The sequence below is a fragment of the Lactuca virosa genome, chromosome 8, assembly GCF_052849685.1.
Source record: "Lactuca virosa cultivar CGN04683 chromosome 8, Lactuca_virosa_CGN04683_v6, whole genome shotgun sequence".
Lineage (NCBI taxonomy): Eukaryota > Viridiplantae > Streptophyta > Magnoliopsida > Asterales > Asteraceae > Lactuca > Lactuca virosa.
Genome location: NC_136433.1, coordinates 204,176,682 through 204,199,331, shown reverse-complemented (window position 1 = coordinate 204,199,331; position 22,650 = coordinate 204,176,682).

Here is a 22,650-nt window from a genome sequence, read left to right as displayed (position 1 = left end):
AAAAGGACATCAACTCAATTTGCATAATAATTAAAACATCTTAGGAGTAATAGTTTATTCATATACCTCCTCTCAGTCACCATGGAAGGAGAACACCAGGGCATTCAGTTTCATCAGGCCTTAGTGGCCCACAGAATGATTGAGGACGAACCCGAGGGAGACCAAGGGGGAGCACACGGCATTGGGCCCGACGAGTACACGGACACAAACTACGAGTTTGATGGGACCGACGACGACATGAATAAAGAACAAGACTCAGACAAGGATTCTGCCACATCACCTACCAACGAGATGCAGCAGGACCACCCCGCCCCACCAGGAAATCCCTCGAGGGAGAGTCGCTCTCCGGAAGCTGAGATTGCTGCTCTGCGGCAACAGCTATTCGCCATGGAGGCACGAGCGGTGCAAGCTAGAAAGGAGAGAGATGAAGTCACTGGAGAAATGACTGAGATGGCCCAGTTGTTGGCACAACACTTCGGTATATGACCTCAGTACCGTCGTCAAGCGCTCCTTAGAGTGTTGGGACTAGTCATATCTATCTTTAGTATTATGCTTACATGATCTATGCTATGTACCATCGACTCTATGTTTAAGTGATTACACTACTCATAGAGCCATTACGCTGCCGAACTTGCACCACTTATGTATGCTCTTACGAGCAAATTTTCATGTATGAAAGTGCGGATAATATTAATGGAAAATTTTATTTGTTTTACTGTGATGTTGTGATCTGCTATGTGTTATGTATCCATGATTGTATGCTAATTTGTGAAACTACTTAAGTTCATGCAATACACCTAGCTTATAGGACCACAATCTCACAAAAATCATAGGCACTCAACATCTTTCCGTTCCATGACAGAAAGATGCCCCAACGACCAACCTGTGGAAACCCTGGACCAACCCCACCCGAAGTCAACTCAGCTGCATTCCAAGCAGCTGTATCTGCTGCGGTCACCGCAGCCATGGCTCAGATCCACCAAGGGAACAATGGTGGAGGCAATGGACAAGGGGCTGGAAGTTCGAACAACGGAACGAATCAAGGACCTACCAAGACATGCTCTTACAAGGATTTCACCAATGCCAAGCCATGAACTTTTAATGGCACGGGTGGAATTATAACCCTAAAGAGATGGATTGAGAAGGTGGAATCAGTATTTGAGATATGTGAATGCCCCGAAGAGGTGAAAGTGAAGTTCGCCGCATGCACATTTGTTGACCAGGCTCTCACCTGGTGGAGTGGACATGTAGAGGCCATGACTCTCCCCGTAGCCAACGCTATGCCGTGGGCGGAGTTGAAAGAAATGTTGATGGCCGAGTACTGCCCGCGAGGCGAAATTCAGAAAATGGAGCAAGAGTTATGGAATCTTACCGTCCGAAACTCTGACATAGATGCATACATATCAAGGTTTAGCGAACTGTCACTATTGTGCCCTGGCATGATTACTTTAGAGGGAAAGAAAATCGAACGATTCATCTGGGGATTAACCTCCCCAATTCAAGGAAATGTGATAGCTGAAAATCCTGAAACCTTCGACAGTGCTAAGAGGTTGGCCAAGAAACTATACGACCACAACAACAAGAAGGGCGAAAAGCCAGTGGAAACTAAAGTGCAACAAGTGAAGTCTCCATCATAATGGCGAATGCAAGGAGATGCATTGTACCAGTTGCAATCGGAAGGGTCACACGGCAAAATATTGCAGGACCTATCCTCCCCAGAACCAGCAGCAAGGAAACAACAACCACAACAACAACCGCAACAACAACAACAACAACAACACCAACAACAGCGGCAATAATGCAAGATCAAGCCCCACCTGCTATGGATGTGGAAAGACTGGGCATATCCATCGAAACCGCCCCAACATCAACAACCCTGGGAATGGAGGAGCAGGAAGAGTGCTGACCATGGGACAGGGAGAAGCGGTTCAGGATCCCGCTGTTGTTACCGGTACGTTTCTCCTAAACCACACTTATGCATGCATCCTATTTGATATCGGGGCAGAACGAAGCTTTGTGAGTAATAAATTCAAACACTTGTTAAAACAACAACCCTAGAAGCTTAATGAAACCTTTACGGTGGAAATGGCTAATGGGAAAACAGAATCCACTAGGGAAATCTACATCGGATATACCCTGACCTTAAATCATCACGTCTTTCAAATAAACTTAATGCCTGTATTCATTAGGAGTTTTGATGTGATTATCGGCATGGACAGGTTAATCCCCACCATGCTGAAATTATGTGTCACGAGAAGGCCGTTCGCCTTCACCTCCCAAATCATGAAACCCTAATTATATACGGAGACAAACCCAGCATGAACCTTCATCTTATCTCGTTCATTAAGGCACAGAAGTATCTACGAAAGAAGGACTTGACGTTTCTAGCTCATATAGTGGATAAGTCCAAAGAAGAGATCAATATTCGAAACATCCATGTGGCTTGCGATTTCCCGGATGTCTTTCCGGAAGATCTTCCGGGGATACCCCCAGAAAGACAAGTCGAGTTCCGAATTGACCTCGCGCCAGGAGCTACACCCATCGCCAAATCGCCCTACAGATTGGCTCCTGCAGAAATGCAAGAGTTGTCCAGCCAACTCAGCGAACTTTTGGACAAAGGATTCATCCGAACCAGTTTCTCACCTTGGGGAGCTCCGGTTCTCTTTGTTAAGAAGAAAGACGTTTCCTTTAGAATGTGTATTGACTACAGGGAACTAAATAAGCTCACTATTAAAAATCGCTATCCACTTCCGCGAATCGACGATCTATTTGACCAACTCCAAGGAGCAAGTTACTTCTCCAAGATAGATCTGCGATCCGGATACCATCAACTCAATGTCTGGGAGGAGGATATCCCCAAAACCGCCTTCCGAACTCGTTATGGACATTATGAATTTGTCGTAATGCCCTTCGGTCTAACGAATGCCCCTGCTGCATTCATGGACCTAATGAATCGAATCTGCCCACCATTCCTTGACAACTTTGTCATCGTTTTCATCGACGATATCCTAGTCTATTCTCGAAGCGAAGAAGAACACGGCCGACATCTCCGACAAATCCTGGAAACCCTGTGAACCGAAAATTTATACGCAAAACTCTCTAAGTGCGAGTTCTGGCTCCGTAGTGTGAACTTTTTGGGTCATGTTGTTAGTCAGGAAGGGATACATGTGGATCCTGCTAAGGTCAAAGCCGTTGAAGGATGGGCGATCCCAACAACACCCACAGAAATTCGCCAATTTTTAGGCCTCGCAGGCTACTGCAGGAGGTTCATTCAGAACTTCTCCAAAACAGCCAACCCACTTACCTTGCTTACGCAAAAGGGCGTACCCTTTGAATGGACGGATAAGCAAGAAGCTGCATTCCGAACTCTGAAGCAAGCACTCTGCAGTGCACAGGTACTATCACTACCGGAAGGAACAGAGGACTTTGTAGTTTACTATGATGCGTCGAATCAGGGTTTAGGCTGTGTACTCATGCAGCGTGGAAAGGTGATAGCTTATGCGTCCCGGCAACTAAAGACACATGAGGTGAATTATACCACCCATGATCTTGAATTAGGAGCTGTGGTCTTCGCCCTGAATATTTGGAGGCACTACCTTTATGGTACCAAGTGCACCATTTTCACCGACCACAAGAGTCTCCAGCACATTTTAAATCAAAAGGAATTAAACATGAGGAAACGAAGATGGGTTGAGCTGCTAAACGATTACGAGTGCGAAATCAAGTACCACCCAGGTAAGGCTAACGTGGTAGCTGATGCCTTGAGTCGAAAGGATTACTCGAATCGTCGTTTGAGGACTCTCTCCATAACCATCCAATCCCACCTGACCTCGCAAATCAGAGCAGCCCAGTTGGATGCCATGAAGGCAGAAAACAAAACAAGGGAAGCGCTACGTGGAATGGAAAAGAATTTCGAAGTGAAGGAGGACAGAGCATATTACTTCATGAACCGCATTTGGGTCCCTAAACTTGGGGGATTCAGAGAAGTAGTCGTGAATGAAGCCCACAAGACACGATACTCCATCCATCCGGGTTCGGATAAAATGTACTTGGATATCAAGCAACATTATTGGTGGGCTAACATGAAGGCAGAAATTGCCACTTGCGTTAGCAAGTGCCTCACATGTGCTAAAGTAAAGGTGGAATATCAAAATCCCTCGGGATTATTACAGCAACCAGTAATTCCCGAGTGGAAATGGGAAAGGATTACTATGGACTTTGTGACCAAACTACCCAAGACGACTGATGGTTTGGATACCATATGGGTAATAGTTGATAGGTTGACAAAATCTGCTCATTTCCTGCCAATAAAAGAATCATACAAGATGGAACGTCTGACGAGGATCTATATCAAGGAAATCGTGAAACTCCATGGAGTGCCCATATCTATCATCTCAGATAGAGATAGTAGGTTTACTTCACGCTTTTGGCAATCGCTTCAGAAAGCTATGGGAACACAACTTGACATGAGCACTGCTTACCACCCACAAACGGATGGGCAAAGCGAGCGAACCATTCAAACGGTAGAAGATATGCTTCGCGCATGTGTGATAGACTTTGGAAAGTCGTGGGATACCCACTTGCCTTTAATCGAATTCTCGTACAATAACAGTTATCACTCAAGCATCAAAGCTGCTCCTTTCGAGGCATTCTGCGGACGTAAATGTAGATCACCGTTGTGTTGGGCTGAGGTAGGAGACACTCAGTTAGCAAAAGGACAAACATCAGATAATGCATTAACGGGACCAGAAATCATACGTGAAACGACCGAGAAGATAATTCAGATTAGGGCCCGACTGTAATTATCACGAGACAGACAAAAGAGCTACGCCGATAAGCGGCGAAAGCCCTTGGAATTTAGAGTCGGGGATAGGGTGTTATTAAAGGTCTCTCCCTGGAAAGGGGTGATTCGTTTTGGGAAACGGGGAAAACTAAACCCTCGATACATTGGACCCTTCGAGATTCTTGCCCGAATAGGTCCAGTGGCTTATAGATTGCAGCTACCCGCTGAGCTCAACAGTGTACACCCCGTGTTCCATGTTTCCAATTTAAAGAAGTGCTTATCCGACGAAACTCTCGTCATTCCGTTAGAAGAAATCGAAATCAACGAGAATCTCCTGTTCGTCAAAGAACCAGTCGAAATCATGGATAGGGAAGTGAAGCGTACAAAGCAAAGTCGCATTCCGATAGTGAAAGTTCGATGGAACGCGAGACGCGGACCAGAATTCACATGGGAACGCGAAGACCAGATGAAGCATAAGTACCCTCACCTATTCTCGCATTCTCAAATTTAGCTTTAAAAAGAATTTCGGGGACGAAATTCCCTCTAAGGGGGGGATGATGTCACAACTAGGAATCTCTGATATGTTGTAAACACTTAACAAAGATAACATTGTAGCTAAAACTTGAAAACATGTATCGTGCTTGTTCAATGACCACAAATTCCATCAAATACTCTATACAAACATCCAAATAGTCAACAAAAGGTTGGAAACCCTAAAAATCCCGGTTTAAATCTATTTTGGACTAGGATTTTCTTATTGGGCCTAATGGACCAATAAGCTTCCAATTTGACTTTTTGGGCTTAGAACTCTTAAATGGGCCCTAATTGGACCCATTTGCATGAAACTTAATATTTTGGGCCTTATAAGCCTAAAATGAACTAGGTTATATTCAATGGGCCTTATTGGGCCATAAAAAATCTAAATAGCCCTAATGGGCCATAAGACTTATACTTGAAGAATATTGGGCCGTGAATTACTCAAAAAGGGCCAATGGGCCGAAAATCATCTAAATGGCCCATAATATGAACTTAAGCACAAAATGGCCCAAAAGACCTCTTCTCTCCTCCCTCTTTCTCGGCCCAAGAAGAAAAAAAAAAGAGAAATTCATGAAATAAGGAGGGTTAGCCACCTCCTTATTACACCATGGACTTCCAAGCAACATCACATACCTCCATGCAACCATCCTTTCATCTCTCTCTCTCTCTCTTTTCTCCTTTCTTCTTCTTAATTCTCGGCCAAAGGAGGAACAACACACACACAAACCACTTAAAATTTTCTCTCAAGAACACCATCATAATCTCTTCTTCTTCATTAAAAAATTTCGAAGATCTTAGGCACTTCAAATAAGATTTTCCATAAGAGTCATCATCCTAGGTAAGTTGATTCTTAAATCCATGATCTAATTAGTTCATTTCATCAAAAATCTCCTCTTAATCTATTCAAATATATGATCATGCTTCTTAGAACACATCTAAGCCAAAGATCTTCCAAGAAGCTTGCTAGGCCGAAAATCACATCACTTTCTTCCATTTCTTCTTTAAAACCGTGATCAACTAGAAAAGGTGAGTTCACACCCCTCTATTTTCGGTTTTTACAAGTTTTATGGGGGAGAATACAAGTAAAATGTGTAGATCTATGTGTATGTGTATGTTATGTGTGATTTCATGCATGTATGTGTAATTTTATGTGTTTATGTGGTAAATATGTAACAAAAAGGGAAGAAATCTCGAGATCCATGGCACAAGAAGGAAAACAAACATAATCTAAGATACACTACACTAAACAAGTCAATAAAATTACCCTCTAGGATTGTAATAAACATATTGCAACATAAAACCCATTTTTTGGGGCTATAATTGTCAAATAAACAAACGTTGGGTTTAAAATTGTCATGCACGATTTTCTTAAGGATCAAAAGAGTCAATACAGTAAAAATAAATGTTTTTATGAATAATATACTCTTTAAAGGACTAGAAAGGTAATTTGTAGCTTAATGGGCTAATTTTTGAGCTTTTCGGCCCATAGGCCCAAAAATTGCGAAATCGTGATTTCAAGGGACTGAAATGGTACAATTCTCAAAACAGGGGGAAAATGGAGTAAACAAAACTATTTCAAGGGTTAAAATGCTTTTCTTTTCCAAAAAGGATAAAAAATGTAAAGTTTTTGGAAATGGGGCCAAAATTGTAAAAGTTGCGAAAAAGTTGGACTTTAACCGAAAAACTCTTTGCTGGAAGGGCTGAAACTGTCAAAGAGTAAGTTTTGGGCTAAAAACCTTTATTTAAACAAGTCTATGGGTCAAAAATGTCAAGAAAATGAGTTAAGGGCCCTAAATGTCTTTTTCTTTATGTAAGGGACTAAAATTGTCATTTTTATTAAAGAAAGGGTTGAATGGGTCAAATCAATATTTTGGGTCAATTATTTTTGTTTTAAAATATTTGGGTTAAAAAGAATACCAAATTACAACTTATGAAAATAAAATGAAAAATATACATATATTTTCAAATATCGTTATAAACAACCGACAAGTGTCGTGCCGTTGAGAATTTAACAATTTTTCAATCAAACTTCCGACCATTATATTATACCTAAAACAAGTAAATATTCAAATAGTTGGACTTGAAAGATCTTAATCATGCTTAATGGGCCTTCGTGACCCATTACCGTGACTTTTGGGTTCAACAATAATGACACATGTCTATTGGGCCTTTTGTAACCCAATTACATGTTTAAGGGACCCTCAATGGCTTATATGTGCTATTGGGCCTTGGTGGCCCATTATAATTGCTAGTAAGGTCCAAATTAAATCAAATCTAAAATGGGCCAACGCGTCCTTCGTATAACCAACAGCCTAAAATAACTCACGTAATTAGCAGGACTTCGTATTCCTCTTCTCCTCGTTTGTTAGGCTTATTTGAAATCAAAGTAAACAAATCCAGGTCGTTAATCAATAGTAATCAATTTTGTTTGGATTAAGTGAGTAATAACGGGCGACACCTCTAAGGGTCGTTCGTAGTCTGTAGTTATAATCAAAGTCTCCTAGAAGGAGAGCGAGAGTTTGTGTATAGATCTATACGGGGTGACTCCCCACACCTCAGCTGTTCGCTACAGTTAGACTCGTCCAGTCTAGGGTGACAAAATCTTAAGATCAATTCCGGCGTACATTAGGATGCCAAGACAGACGAACTAGTCATTATTATGCATGGTTATAACGACTCACATAATTAAATAAATCCAATACTATCCGAGTAATCAAGGAAAAGTAATCAAAATCACTCGTGTGGCGGTATAAAAATTTGAAAACAATTATATTTTATGTTATCGGAAAACATCGGCTTTTTTGAGGAAATCAGCACCACTCACTTGTATTTTTCTATAACTATATGTAACAACCGTCAAATTTAGGTCAAAAATTTAACTTTTATAAAACCATAATTGGGATGTACCAAGTGGTAGTTATCGTAACGAGGTTTCCAAAAATATAAAGAACACTAAAATCTGAGTTATAACGAAGAAGTTATGACCAATCGAAGATCCGCGGCAATACCGGTAAAACACTGTAAAGCGTAAAATGGGAAATTCCAATAAAATACTTTTTGGCCTTAAGTATCTAAATGAAAGTCGTAGATATCATTAAACCGTGAACATACATAAAAAGAACGCCCAAATCTGACTTCGTATGAGGAAGTTATGATTTTTCGAAGTTTCAGACATAGCAGTAGACAGCTAAAATCTCGAAATAGAGATCGAGTGATTTTTAGTCAAAACGATCTAAACGAGAATCAAAGATCTCGCCGATAGTAATGCAACGGTAAAAAGACAGACAAAACGGACGTCAAATGAAGAAGTTATGGATTTTTGACGGAGTTTTCCTGTCCCGACCTACTAAAAATAAATATAATAAAATTTAAAGTCAAAATTAGCCGACAAAGTCTAAATGAAAGTTGTAGAGCATAATCTCAGCTTCGTGTCGATATAAAGAACGTCGAAAACGGAGTTCGTATGCGAAAGTTATGAATTTCTGCAGTTCGGGGCGCGAACCCCAACACTGTGTCAGAGTTCACGACGTGAAAACAGTGTTCACGACGTGAACTCAGTCCTGACACCTCCTGGAGCCTGCCATACCCCACTTGCGTTGACGCATGCAGTGACGATCAAGCCCACGACGCGAATAAGCTTGGTTCACGACGTGAGACCCCAAAATGACCCTATAAATAGGAACCGAAGGTCTCGGGTTTAGACTGCTCATTTCTCTTCTTCTGGACACTTTTACTCTGCGTTAAGCATCCCGAGACTACGCCGAAGCCCTGGTAATACCCCTCACACACGACGTGAGTCCCGACGCTCCGAATCTCCCGAGAAACTAACTTCTTTCCAGTCGAAGTGCTGCCCGCGTGAAGCTCGTTTCTTCACCAGAAACTCGCGGTTACGTCAAGAACGATCCTTCTTAGAAACGAAACGCTGCTCGATTCACCACTTATCAGGTGAGTTCATACCCCTACACTTTTCTAAACTTTTTATATGTTTTATAGAGGGGGAATACAAGTAAACACCCGGTTAATCCCGAGTGAAAACATCAATCTTTTGCTATACCTTTCATGTTGTTTTTATAACTATCATATGGAAATTGTTAACATGCAAAACACCTCACAACACAACTTTACCCTTATGGGATACAATATGTTTTATAAATGAAATACATTTTATTTATACGTTTGCATACTACATTATATCAAGGCTAACCATTTCAACTATAACACCATGTAGTTACAAGTAAATATAACTCATCATTATGTTGTTATTAACACCGTCGAAAGGATAATCTTTTCATACAAAATCATATAAATTATATTGATTATACTTTACAAATCAATCCACTTTTTCTATCGTACAAGGTTATAAATAAAAATCGTTATTTTTATTTACTAAAAGGTTTTTCATATGTTACTAGTGAACTTATTGTTAGCGAATCATCTGTGAGACAATGGCTTTGTTTAGTACTAAACGAAAGTCCATCACTTATAACCAGAGTCTCCTAGATGGAGAGCGTGAATTTGTGTATAGATCTATACGGGACTGACAATCCCGCACCTTGACTGTTAGCTACAGTCGACCCGGGGTGACAAATGTCATTTACAGTAAGGATATCCGTCATATTAGCATGGTTATAGGAACTCGCAACGCGGAAACAATGACTCTTAGTAATACGCAACTCGATCAAGCTCAAAGGGATAATAACTATATGATTACTTCGTATTTACATTAGGGTTATATATGGCTTTTACTTGATAGACAGTGGAATGTATGATTTCCGCCTCATTTCCTGTTCCTTGTTTGGTTGTGGACTTAGGGCAGATTCACCCAATCGACTGCCGGTTCAAATTTTAGTTATATATAATTCGTAGGAGCTAGGTAATCATGATAGGGTATTATCAACACATTCAAAACTCAGAGTAAACACATCTTCAAATAGTTTTACTTATTAATAAAACTACAAGATACCGAACTAAGTATGACATATTTACTTACAAATCATAGTCTTGGACATTTGAGACTACTCCTCATTGTTAGGAAAATATAGGTTTTTCCTGCGTCAAATTACAAACTTCTTATAGTTTTGTTTACTAATAAAACTATGCCTCATTATTTTAAGTATGACATATTTACTTACAAAATCATAGTCTTGGACATTTGAGACTACTCTCCACTGTTAGGAAAATATAGGTTTTTTCTAGTTCGACACCTTCATTCTATACAAACAAAGATTCATAACTCCTTTTATGAGAAAATATCTGATTTTCTGGAAACATATACATATAGTTACATATTGATATGACTACTTAGTGGATATGTTTGGGTTATATAAAATGAAGATTTGATAGACAGTGGAATGTTTGATTTCCGCCTTATCTCCTGTTCCTTGTTTGGTTGTGGACTTAGGGCAGATTCACCCAATCGACTGCCGGTTCAAGTCTTTGAGTTTATATAACTTATATGCACTAAGTAATCATGGTAGGAAATAACATTGGTCACTTTTCATATACAAATTCAAAGTATCATATATCACTCTTTAAACGTAAGAATCAAATATATTCTGTTATCAATGCTAAGGGCTACACTTTAAGCTATTAAGAAAATATAGGATTTTCTGTAATATCATACGAACATTTTCAAGAAACAATAAACTTACCTTCTAAATCAAATACTTATGAACTCACCAACTTAAATGTTGATACACTTTCCAAATCACTTGTATTCTCAGGAAACTAATAAGCAGGTACTCGTACAAGTGTCAAGCAGATGGAGCATAGTAGCTTCAAGTCTTAGTTTTGGTTTTCTACTTTTGAAATCAAACAATCTACGTCATGTAAACGATGTAAACACTCTATTATCAATACAATGGTTGTTGTTACTTTATTTACTATTTTACATTTGTTATGATACTGTACATGACGTCCTCCGCCCCCGAATGTTTCCGCCGTTCAGGTTTGGGGGTGTGACACTATAATACAAAACTTCCCATTTATACAGGTTTTGAAATCATTCATGCATCAACTTATGGATCTTCACACTTTGGTAAACAACTGTCTTTTCAGAAAATATCGGATTTTCTGGGTTTTATAAATTATACAAATCATTTTTATCACAACCCTGCTTATGAACTCACCAACATTTCATATGTTGACGTTTTTCAAAATAACTTGTATTCTCAGGTAACAGGTAAGCTGCAGGGTAATATCAAGTATGTTAGAATGTTATGTTTTTGAAAACTCTCAAACAATTGATGTTATGGATATGTAATATTTAAACAATGTACTGGATGTGAACAATGTCGATCGTTATGTATTAATGCATGGTGAAGTTTATGTTGTGTTTCATGTATAATCATTGTGATGATATTCAATTTAAGACACGCAAGCCCTCGGACGTTTTCGCCGTCTGGTTCGCGGGTGTGACAGCTAACGTTCCATTGGACTGCCTAGAATAGTCTATGGTCGTTGTCTATACTCTGCTAGATGGCTAGATAATCTTAAGAATTGAGACCTCTCATCAATTTTTATTTCATCACACATCATTTAATTCATCTACCCATGTTTTACCCAACATATTTGTAGATATAAAATACATATACAGTTTAAATCAATTAAAACATGTATAAAATTTTCCATCCAACATAGATAGCAAGTATACAGATAATATGCACACATAACACATAATTTATATTAAATACTTCATATCTATGTGTAAGATGAAAGTAACTATGCACTCACCTTAGTAGCGTGAGTTAATAGAATCTAACTAGAAACGGTCAGCAGTTCGTCGTTGTCAGGCTCGGGAAGGGAAACGGCATTCAGAAAACCAGAGAGAACAAAAAGAAAAGGTGTAATGAAAGAATGGGTCTCGATTGCTATTTATAGGCTGTTCTGGGCAAGTCCACGTCGTGGAGATGGCTGAATCACTTCGTAGGCTTGCCATCTGCGTTCTAGCTTCGAAACACATCACTCCTGTAGCCTTAGCACATGTTTTTCTAGCCTCGATTAGTGTCCTTGACTAATTCCATGTCTTGGACCTTATTTCCACGTCGTGGAGCACGGCTGATTAGGGTTTCTGCCACGTGTCATGCTCTTAGACTGCTACATCTTCGGTAGGTGATAAATTTTGCATACAAACTCCGTTTTTGATGTTCTTTATATCCATGCATAGGTGGAGACGTACTCTACGACTTTCTTTTAGATCAGTAAGGCTAAAAAGTACTTTATCATAAACTCACTTTTTAAGATTCCCGTTGTCGTGTCGGTTTTGTCGCGAAACTTCGACATGTCATAACTTCTTCGTTATAACTCGGATTTCAGTGTTCTTTATATGTACGGAAACCTTGTGACATATACTACAACTTAGTTAAGATTATTTATTCTAAATAATACTCTATAAAAAAGTCATTTTTGACGCTTATCGTCTTTAAATTGACTAGCCTGAAGCTGCGGGCGTTACAATTATCTCCCCTTAGGATGATTATGTCCCAGAATCATCAAAAAAACAGGGCTTGTATAATGACTCCATGCATTATCTTCTCATCCTAGATAATAACTGTAACTTCTATGTTGCTTCTAATGAGTATCTAACTCTTAGACTTCATGACTGTAGGCGATGCTCAATCTTGCATCTGCTCCTCGTACTATGTTGGACTTTCAGTTGTAACCTTCGAGTTACAAAATCAATCCTTATTGGAGACTCCTTCTTATTCTTAAACATATGAATCTTAATAGAAGTTCTTTACTTCGATTATCATAACAGACTGATGGGTTATGTTCTAATGACCTCTCGTCGTATGATGCAACGCTTAGACTTAGGTCTCTTAGAGTCAAATTCCATAATGGAATATACTTTCCTTCACGTTCTAATCCGATATAATCACATTCTAGCATGTAGAAATATATAGCTACAAGCTTCTTACTTTAACAATGATCGAGATACTTCTATTGATTGGTTCGATTATCTTTCACTTCAATCTTCTGGCTTAATTCGGATGTTACATCGATCTTGGTTCTCTGAACCACGTAACAAACTCGTCTTAGTCGGACTCGATTTGATATGACCATTAGGGTCGGAATATCAATCATCTCCTTAGTCATTACCGAAACAATTGTAACGACATACATGAACAAAACGGAACCAATTACTAGCTCCTTGGTAACCTTGTGACTTTCCCTGATCCAAGTGCGAGTCTTGTGCTTCCGGTAGTATAGGCCTCTACTACCATTCACACCTACTCATACTCGTCCCAAGTATTGTCTCGCAGTCCCCAAGTTCGTATTTCCTAAAATCACAAAACGATTTAACACATACGAATGTGTCCAAATAATCATAAAAAAATTCCTAGACTTCTTCCATCCATATCTTCAACATAAATTCTGCTTCAACTCGGTTGGTGATAGAAATGCCAGACGATGGGATAACTTCAAGGATTATACCAAAAGTTCTTCCTTTCTGCCAATCGAAAGTGTACTTCTCCTGTACCAGACGTGTTTTTGAATAGACGCATTCTAACGGCAAGATACCTCTCTTACGATATCTTCCGGTAGGTATCATTCACTATCATCCGCTTTCTTATTTCCTCTATTTGCTCTGTCTGGTATGAGTCCTTATCATGACGTTCCATACACCGTAATAATTGTTCAAGACGAGAAATTTAAGATAGAGAAGGTTTAGACGTGTAATCCTCCTTATTACTTCGAAAAGTTACATGCCAGTTCTAATATCGTAATTAAACGTTTAGAAATTTTGAACAAATAAAATTTTCAGATCCGGTCGGCAACAGACCATAGATCCGAACAAGCAATAACATATAAGGAAAACGTAAAGCATTTAGCACATAAAAGCATTTTAGGCATCTTTCCTAAAATAAACTAGTGCTTGTGTCTAAAATATGGTAGACACTCATCTCACGATCATCGCTTAGCATTCAAAGTTTAAGTCTAGAAATCCTACAAATTCCTAGTTCGCTTAAACTAATGCTCTGATACCAACTGTGACATCCCCAATTTCACGGCCAGAAAAACCGATTTGTTTATGCTTTATTTGAAAATCAGAGTATTCATTTTTAAAGAATAATGTTGCGGAATTTGTTCTCAAAAAATATGATAAATACATTATCAAATCATTCCCGATGAAAATGTATTTTATTTCTTTTAAAACATTGGGATGTCATCGTCAATACAGAAACATAAGGATAAACAGACCTTACATTCATTTACACTAGTTATTTACATCTCCTTTAATCTCTCAGTGCAATGTTTCTTCGTATCGATACCTGTGATACAATTAAACTGACTGGGTCAGGTTGGGAAACCTGGTGAGTACATAGGGTTTTCAACCCACAATAATATAATTATTATGTTTAATCATCAAACATCTAACACCCCAAAAATTTGAGCCAATTTAAAACTTTTTAAATTATACAAAACCATTCAGTTATTACAATTTGTTTTCAAAATAGCTTAGACATCAGAGTTCCCAGAAATCATAATCATAAATCGAAGAAGTGTACGGTCACGCCTTCGCCTTCCCGCGGTCATCTGATAAACCTGAAACAATAAACTGAAACTGAAATTGTAACCCCAAAAGCTTAGTGAGTTACCCCCAAAATACCAACCTCATACAACCATAACATATCATATAAAAAACACAGAACAACCATGCATCTCGAGTCTACAGTGTGACTGGTCCGCCCGCACCGGGCCTTCAGTCCAACTGGTCCACTTTCTGAATCTACAGTCTGACTAGACCGCCCGCGTCGGGCCTTTAGTCTATCTGGTCCAGTCTCCGAGCCTCGGCACGTCTGGACAGCCCTCTCGGGGCCTTCAGCCTATCCGGACCGCTCGACGGGCCTTCGGCCTGACTAGATTTGCCCGGCCCGGGCCTACAGTCTACCCGGTCCGCCCAGGGTGTCTAGGCCTACTGCACAGAGCAGGACCTGCCTCAACCCTTTCCCCCATACCAATCAAACAATCATCTGCACATAAATATCATTCGCTAGCATGTATATAACAGATAATCATACCGATCTAACAAATCACTAGCATAGCAACCATCCTATAACCAGGATACCGACCTAACCGGTCACTAACATAACATCATCCTATATACCATGATACCGACCTAAACCAGGTCACTAACATAATACCATCCTAACTACCAGGATGCAGATCTAGCAGATCAATAAACATATCAACAAATACCCGAATACAAATCCGGTAAAGGGCCGTCCTTGGTGCCTTAGACCCTGTTGATATAGTGAGGATAACTCACCTCCCAAATGTCGCACTGGAGTGATAGGATAAACTATCGAATCACCAAAACGAACTCCACCACCTACAGTTACCATAAAACCCTTTTTCATAAATTTCCAAATTACCAAAATACCCCTAGAGGTCAACTGGTCAACCCTTGGTCAAACCCAAAGCCAACAGTCAAGGTCAACAGTCCATGTTGACCCGAATCGTCGAGTGCACTTTACCGACTCGTCGAGTCCTTCCTGAACTCGAGAAGTCGTGAAATCCTTGGTTGACTCGTCGAGTTTCCCCGCAACTCACCGAGTTCATGCGTGTCCAAGGGTTGGGGAAAAACCCTAGCCGACTCGCCGAGTCATTCGACTGACTCGCCGAGCCCAAGGCAATCTTCAACGGACTCGCCGAGTCGTTCATCCAACTCGTCGAGTACATGACCATCTTCATATGACTCGCTGAGTCGACCTTGCGACTCGCCGAGTCCCGTCAACCCTTCAACCATACAGATGCTTTTTAGGCCATTTTAAGTTTCCATTCTATAGATCCAACTTCCAAAGGCATGTTTATCACGTAAAGTTGCAACCTTTACATGCATGCAAGGATCTATAGGCTTAGAATGTCAATCCCAAGCTTACAATGGAGTTTATATCAACATGGAGGGTTCATGCTTGCTAAAACTGGAGACTTTATGGCTCTAGAGTCCAAGATGAGCTCAGATCTGAAGTTGCGACTTCAGATCCTAGCCCATACCCAAAAATGGTTATCACCCATGCTATGGAAGCCCTAATCTTCAACATGAAGAGATCTAGAAAGAACAAGTTCAAGGTAACAACTTGTTACCTTCAAATGATGCTAAACTGAGGTAGACTTCAGATCCACAAACGTTCTTGCCTCCAACTTCTTGATCTTTAAGCTTCTAGCATCAAAATCTTCTTTCCAAGCTTGAAATATGCACTAATATGGAGCACACACACGAATTAGGGTTTCTGTACTCTCAAGAGGCAGTAAAGGGAGTCTAAGGGGAAAATGATCCTTTAAATAGGGTGCAAAACCCCGGAAATTAAGGTTTCTTCCTCCAGCTCCTACCCGTCGAGTCCCTTCTTGGACTCGGCGAGTAGGTCACCTAAGAGCGCGGCCTAACCCGCTGCTACTCGACGAGTTAGGCAACCAACTCATTGAGTAGACCTTGAAATCCATGAGAATTTATCTCCAAAAATTGATATTCGAGAATCGGGGTGTTACAATTCTCCCCCACTTGAACTAGACTCCGTCCTCGAAGTCCGCCTCGGGCTCCCACGTTCATGTAGACCCTGTTCGGTGTTTCTTCCGTACCTTTACCAAAAGTACATGTTTGTTCCGCAGAACCCTCACCTTCTTCTCCAGAATGGCCACAGCCTCTCAGCATAATTCAGGTGCTCACCGACCTGAATGTCATCCAACACAACCTTAATCTACCTAACTCGCAATCTGGAACCTGGATTCGATCTGGCTCCCTGACAGACCACTCATACTAACCATCACTAATTCGCTTCCCAACACTAGTAACGGACTATTCAAACTCGGGGTTCTAAGATTCCTACCCGAAAATAGAACCATGGATCACATTCTGCTGAACCCATGTGCCTACGACCTACCGTCAGCCCGTACCGGGTACCTTGGCCTACTATATAGAGCAAGACCACTTCACACCGATCAAGTACAACATGCCATCTAATATCCCATCTGGATAAAATGTCCACACAGTACCGACGATCATCCAACATGTCGCTCCTTGTCGTCCACCCCATCCATAGAATACAGCCCCGCAAGCGATTACCACCAACAACATATCTACCACTACCGTCCCACCAGCAAGGCACTCATATCTATCCCATACCACCCTTCGGGTGGGAATACCAATATGCCAAGTCCAAATGATCATAGGGTCCGGTCATCCTCGGGATGGAATACCCTAGATTGATCTACCAACATGTCGAATCAATTCAACCATCGAGTTGAAACTCCCAGGGTTTGTTGGCCTACCGCCTCAACCCTGCCGCTCCTCTTGAGCCTCCGTGCCTACGACTTTCAGTCGGCCCGCATTGGGTATCTTGGCCTGCTGCATAGAGAAGGACCGCCTCAACGCTTCCCACATATAATGTGTCGCCATAGACGACCATGAGAAAAATCTAACCCGAACGCGCTCCTACAAAAGACATAATCAACACAATCTCTATGCCCACAACCTATGACTGGAATACCCTTACATGGTCCTTAGCATAGGTCTGTATTGCCTCTGAGCCCACAACATGAGTTTGGTATGCCCTCTCCGGCCCTCAGCTCATGACTGGAATGCTCCCGATAACCCATCGACATCGCCTTCGACACTTCAGACGTCCAACACTCTGTCCTGGAGGTACTCATATCCTCCATTACCCAAGAAAACCTAATCAATGTCCTTTACAACTCCAACAAGCATCACAGTGCTGAAACCTCACCCTATACTATCCACTTGCAGAACAAGCTGCTACCCCGTAACATACATATAAACTCAGAACCTAATCATGAAACTAACAAAACCCATGCAAAGTCTTCAGCATACTCCATCAGCATGTTCAATACTTGGGGACAGACCTACTGATTGCTATAACAAAGCAACATACTCAATACCTACACATAGATCTACATACACACGTGCACAGAGTCTTCAGCATGACTGGACCGCCTCACCAGACCTTCAGTCTACCTGGACCACTCTCGAAACCGTCAGCATGTCTGGACCGCCTATCTGGGCCTTCATCCTGTCTGGACCGTTCCACGATCCTTCGACCTGACTGGTACGCCCCACCGGCCTTCAGTCAATCCAGACCGCTCTAACCTATCGAGCATCTCCCTAGACCACCCATCCTGGTGATCTCTCTCATGCGGACTGTTCTCACCCACTTGGGGTTCCGAACTCCTGATCCATTCTGTGGACTCTAACCCCAGCCTAACCCTAGTTCTCATGTCGATCGCCCACCTTCTCGGAAAACCATGGTCTGTTCCCTGACCCGCGTATCTACCACATACACTAAATAACCCGCACACCCGTGCCGAATGTACTGCCGAGCCCCGGGCAGCTAACAAAACCCTCAAACTATCAATCCAAAAACCTTCAGAGTCGAGCACACCCTCGATCGAATACTCGAACTGAACTCAATTCATGACTAGAACTCCAACTTGGTTCCCCAACTTCTGCTATCAGCACCAAGAAGACGTGTTTCTTATGCTGGGGAGTTTTATCGAACCCCCAACCGACACAACCCTCAAACCAAGCAGCCACTGGGGCCTCCATTCTCCCTTTCGGGTTGTGAAACTTATCCCCGTTTCAAAACCTCTCCTGCTTCTGTATCCCGGGATGATTCTCCCCCACTTAGATTCGACTAAGTCTTCACAATACATGAAAATTGGACAATTCCCAATCCTTCTCACTGTCCAACGATCGATCCGATAACAACCAACTCTTCTAACTAGCGCTCCAACTAATACCTCGGCGACGAGCTACTTCCCTTGGTGCTTTCGCGCGCCAACCCATGACGGTTACTAAAACCACTGAATCCTGACAACGCTGAATAACCATTCTGTGGGATCCTGTCTGCAGACCTCCCACGTAATGCCCCTTTTTCCAAAGGTGTTCCAAACAAGTTTCCCGCTCAAACGTTCACAGCTGAACTGCAGTAGCTGAAGCAACCTCTTCCCTAAACCGGTCTACAAAATATTCCCAAGACATAGTCTATAATCCCAAAATTGCAATAGGTCGCACTATCAATCCTTACCACCTGATACAAGAAATCCAAGGTAAACCGGACCCCAAAAATACTTATGTCACATTGACCCATCTGCGCTGAATTAATATCGCCAATCCCTGCAACCAACTGACCCCGAGCTGGAATACAGCCCGATCTTGGGGTCACAAGCATGCTCACTCCTTCGAGCTAGAAAAAATGAAAGGGCACAAACCTTGCCATAGTTGATAAAATTCTAATCAACCACTCTACTTCCCATCCTCTAATGAATCCTTGAACTCTAATCACCTACAATCCTTTGATAATAAATTTCTCCTGACACCTCCAATAGCCTAACAAATCATGAAACTCCGCAACACATAGATCAGACAGAACGGGCATCTAACCCGAAATTACTGCTTATCCATACTTCAACAATATTCCAAGACAGAATAAACACTGATCACAGACGACTTGGCCATAATATTATTACAGGATGGGGTTTTCAAATTACATACCGGAGACTTCTTGCGGCTCGACCTTGACCTCCTAAGGAACAATGATCGCTGGAATCTGAATTCCTTCTGTCCTCAACGCAGAATAGCTGGACCTGAAATGACCTGGCTGGTGACAGTGAAAGCATAAATGATTCTTCTTGCAATCTCGTTGCACATGCCCTCTCTCCCCACACTTGTAGTGCCTGAATTTTTGACAAGCAAATCCGTGGGTTCTCCCACACTTTCCATACACCTCGTGACCCTCCTGACTTCCAGTACTTAGGTTAGCTATCTCCAACTCTTCGTCCTCTGCTGAACAGTCCCTCCTCCTCTTTCCTAGTTGTGACCCCACCACTGGCACTCCCCCATTAGTCATCCCGGTAGCAACATCTCTCACAGATTGCAACGCTGCAACTTGATCCTCGAACTTGGCGATCACCCTGGCGGTGACCCGGTCCACGACACCGAATAATTCTTCTCGCAAAATTTGAGAAACCTCCATGGAAATCATCTCCCGTATCTGATCGACAGACAATACTGGCCTATCCTAGCACTCGCTCCTGATCCGGATCCGGATCCCGCCTCAAATCGATTTGCCATCACTATACTAAACATATACCATGAAGATATCAGATAATCCGCATACATGACGCAGAACCTACTCCCAACCAAACCCTAGGGGTTGTGACTTCCTTGACACGCGTATGGGTCTTGTGCTTTCAGTAGTACGGGCCCATTCTACCTTCCACACCTAACCATATTTGTCTCAAGTATCACCATAACACCCTACCATATACACATACATAGCGACCATTAAATCCTCACTTCTAGAGAATGATAAATATTTCATAACTAGCTTTCCGGCCTCTCACTACCTACCCATACACCAACTGCCACACGACCCTCCTTTGGTGCCAGTGAACTATTTCATGAATACAATCACATACCGCACAGCTTAAACAATCTTAGACTAAAAGATTTAATCCCACAACGGTTGGACTCAGACAAGAGCTGCGCAGCAGGGCCAATTCCCTTACCCTAAGACCATTTAACCCATGTAGCATGTGACTTAGAGTATTCACCCAATAGTTAGTTCACACACGAAAGAGTCACAAACAATCAACGAGGTACTCTATATAGGATAAGGCATCAAAGATCAGGCAATTCTATCATACGATTCCTTAAGGATTCCTATATTATTACTAGCATGATGTTCTAACATATCACATAACATCAAATAACTTGTCTGGTATTTTGGGGTCTACTTACTGGCTCCGGCTGATCGTACACTTTGCATCCTCCTTTCTTATTTTGAAAACCATTTAAATCATTTTGAAAATATTTTCCTTAGTTTGAGACTGGATTCACACGAATGTTCCTCCAATTCACTCAAACCAAGGCTCTGATACCAACTTGTAACACCCCTAAAATTTGAGCCAATTTAAAAAATTTTAAATTATATAAAACCATTCAGTTATTATAGTTTGTTTTCAAAATAGCTTAGACATCAGAGTTCCCAGAAATCATAATCATAAATCGAGGAAGTGTACGGTCACGCCTTCGCCTTCCCGCGGTCATCTCTTAAACCTGAAACAATAAACTGAAACTATAAGCCCGAAAGCTTAGTGAGTTACCCCAAAATACCAACCTCATACAACCATAATTTATCATATAACAAACACAGGACATCCATGCATCTCGAGACTACAGTGTGACTGGTTCGCCCGCACTGGGCCTTCAGTCCACCTGGTCCACTCTCTGAGTCTACAGTCTGACTGGACCACCCGTGTCGGGCCTTCAGTCTATCTGGTCCACTCTCCGAGCCTCGACACGTCTGGACCGCCCTCTCGGGGCCTTCAGCCTATCCGGACCGCTCGTCGGGCCTTCGGCCTGACTAGATTTGCCCGGTTCGGGCCTGCAGTCTACCCGGTCCGCCCAGGGTGTCTTGGCCTACTGCACACAACAGGACCTACCTCAACCCCTTCCCCCATACCAATCAAACAATCATGTGCACATAAATATCATTCACTAGCATGTATATAACAGATAATCATACCGATCTAATAGATCACTAGCATAGCAACCATCCTATAACCAGGATACCGACCTAACCGGTCACTAACATAACATCATCCTATATACCAGGATACCGACCTAAACCAGGACACTAACATAATACCATCCTAACTACCAGGATGCAGATCTAGCAGATCAATAAACATATCAACAAATACCCGGATACAAATCCGATAAAGGGCCGACCTTGATGCCTTAGACCCTATTGATATAGTGAGGATAACTCACCTCCCAAATGTCGCACTGGAGTGATAGGCTAAACTCTCGAATCACCAACACGAACTTCACCACCTATAGTTACCATAAAACCCTTTTTCATAAATTTCCAAATTACCAAAATACCCCAGAGGTCAACTGGTCAACCCTTGGTCAAAGCCAAAGCCAACAGTCAAGGTCAACAGTCCATGTTGACCCGACTCGTCGAGTGCACTTTACCGACTCGTCGAGTCCTTCCTGAACTCGAGAAGTCGTGAAATCCTTGGTTGACTCGTCGAGTTTCCCTACAACTCGCCGAGTTCATGTGTGTCCAAGGGTTGGGGAAAAACCCCAGCCGACTCGCCGAGTCATTCGACTAACCCGCCGAGCCCAAGGCAATCTTCAACGGACTCGCCGAGTTGTTCATCCAACTCGTCGAGTACATGACCATCTTCATATGACTCGCCGAGTCGACCTTGCGACTCGCCGAGTCCCGTCAATCCTTCAACCATACAGATGTTTTTTAGGCCATTTTAAGTTTCCATACTACAGATCCAACTTCCAAAGGCAT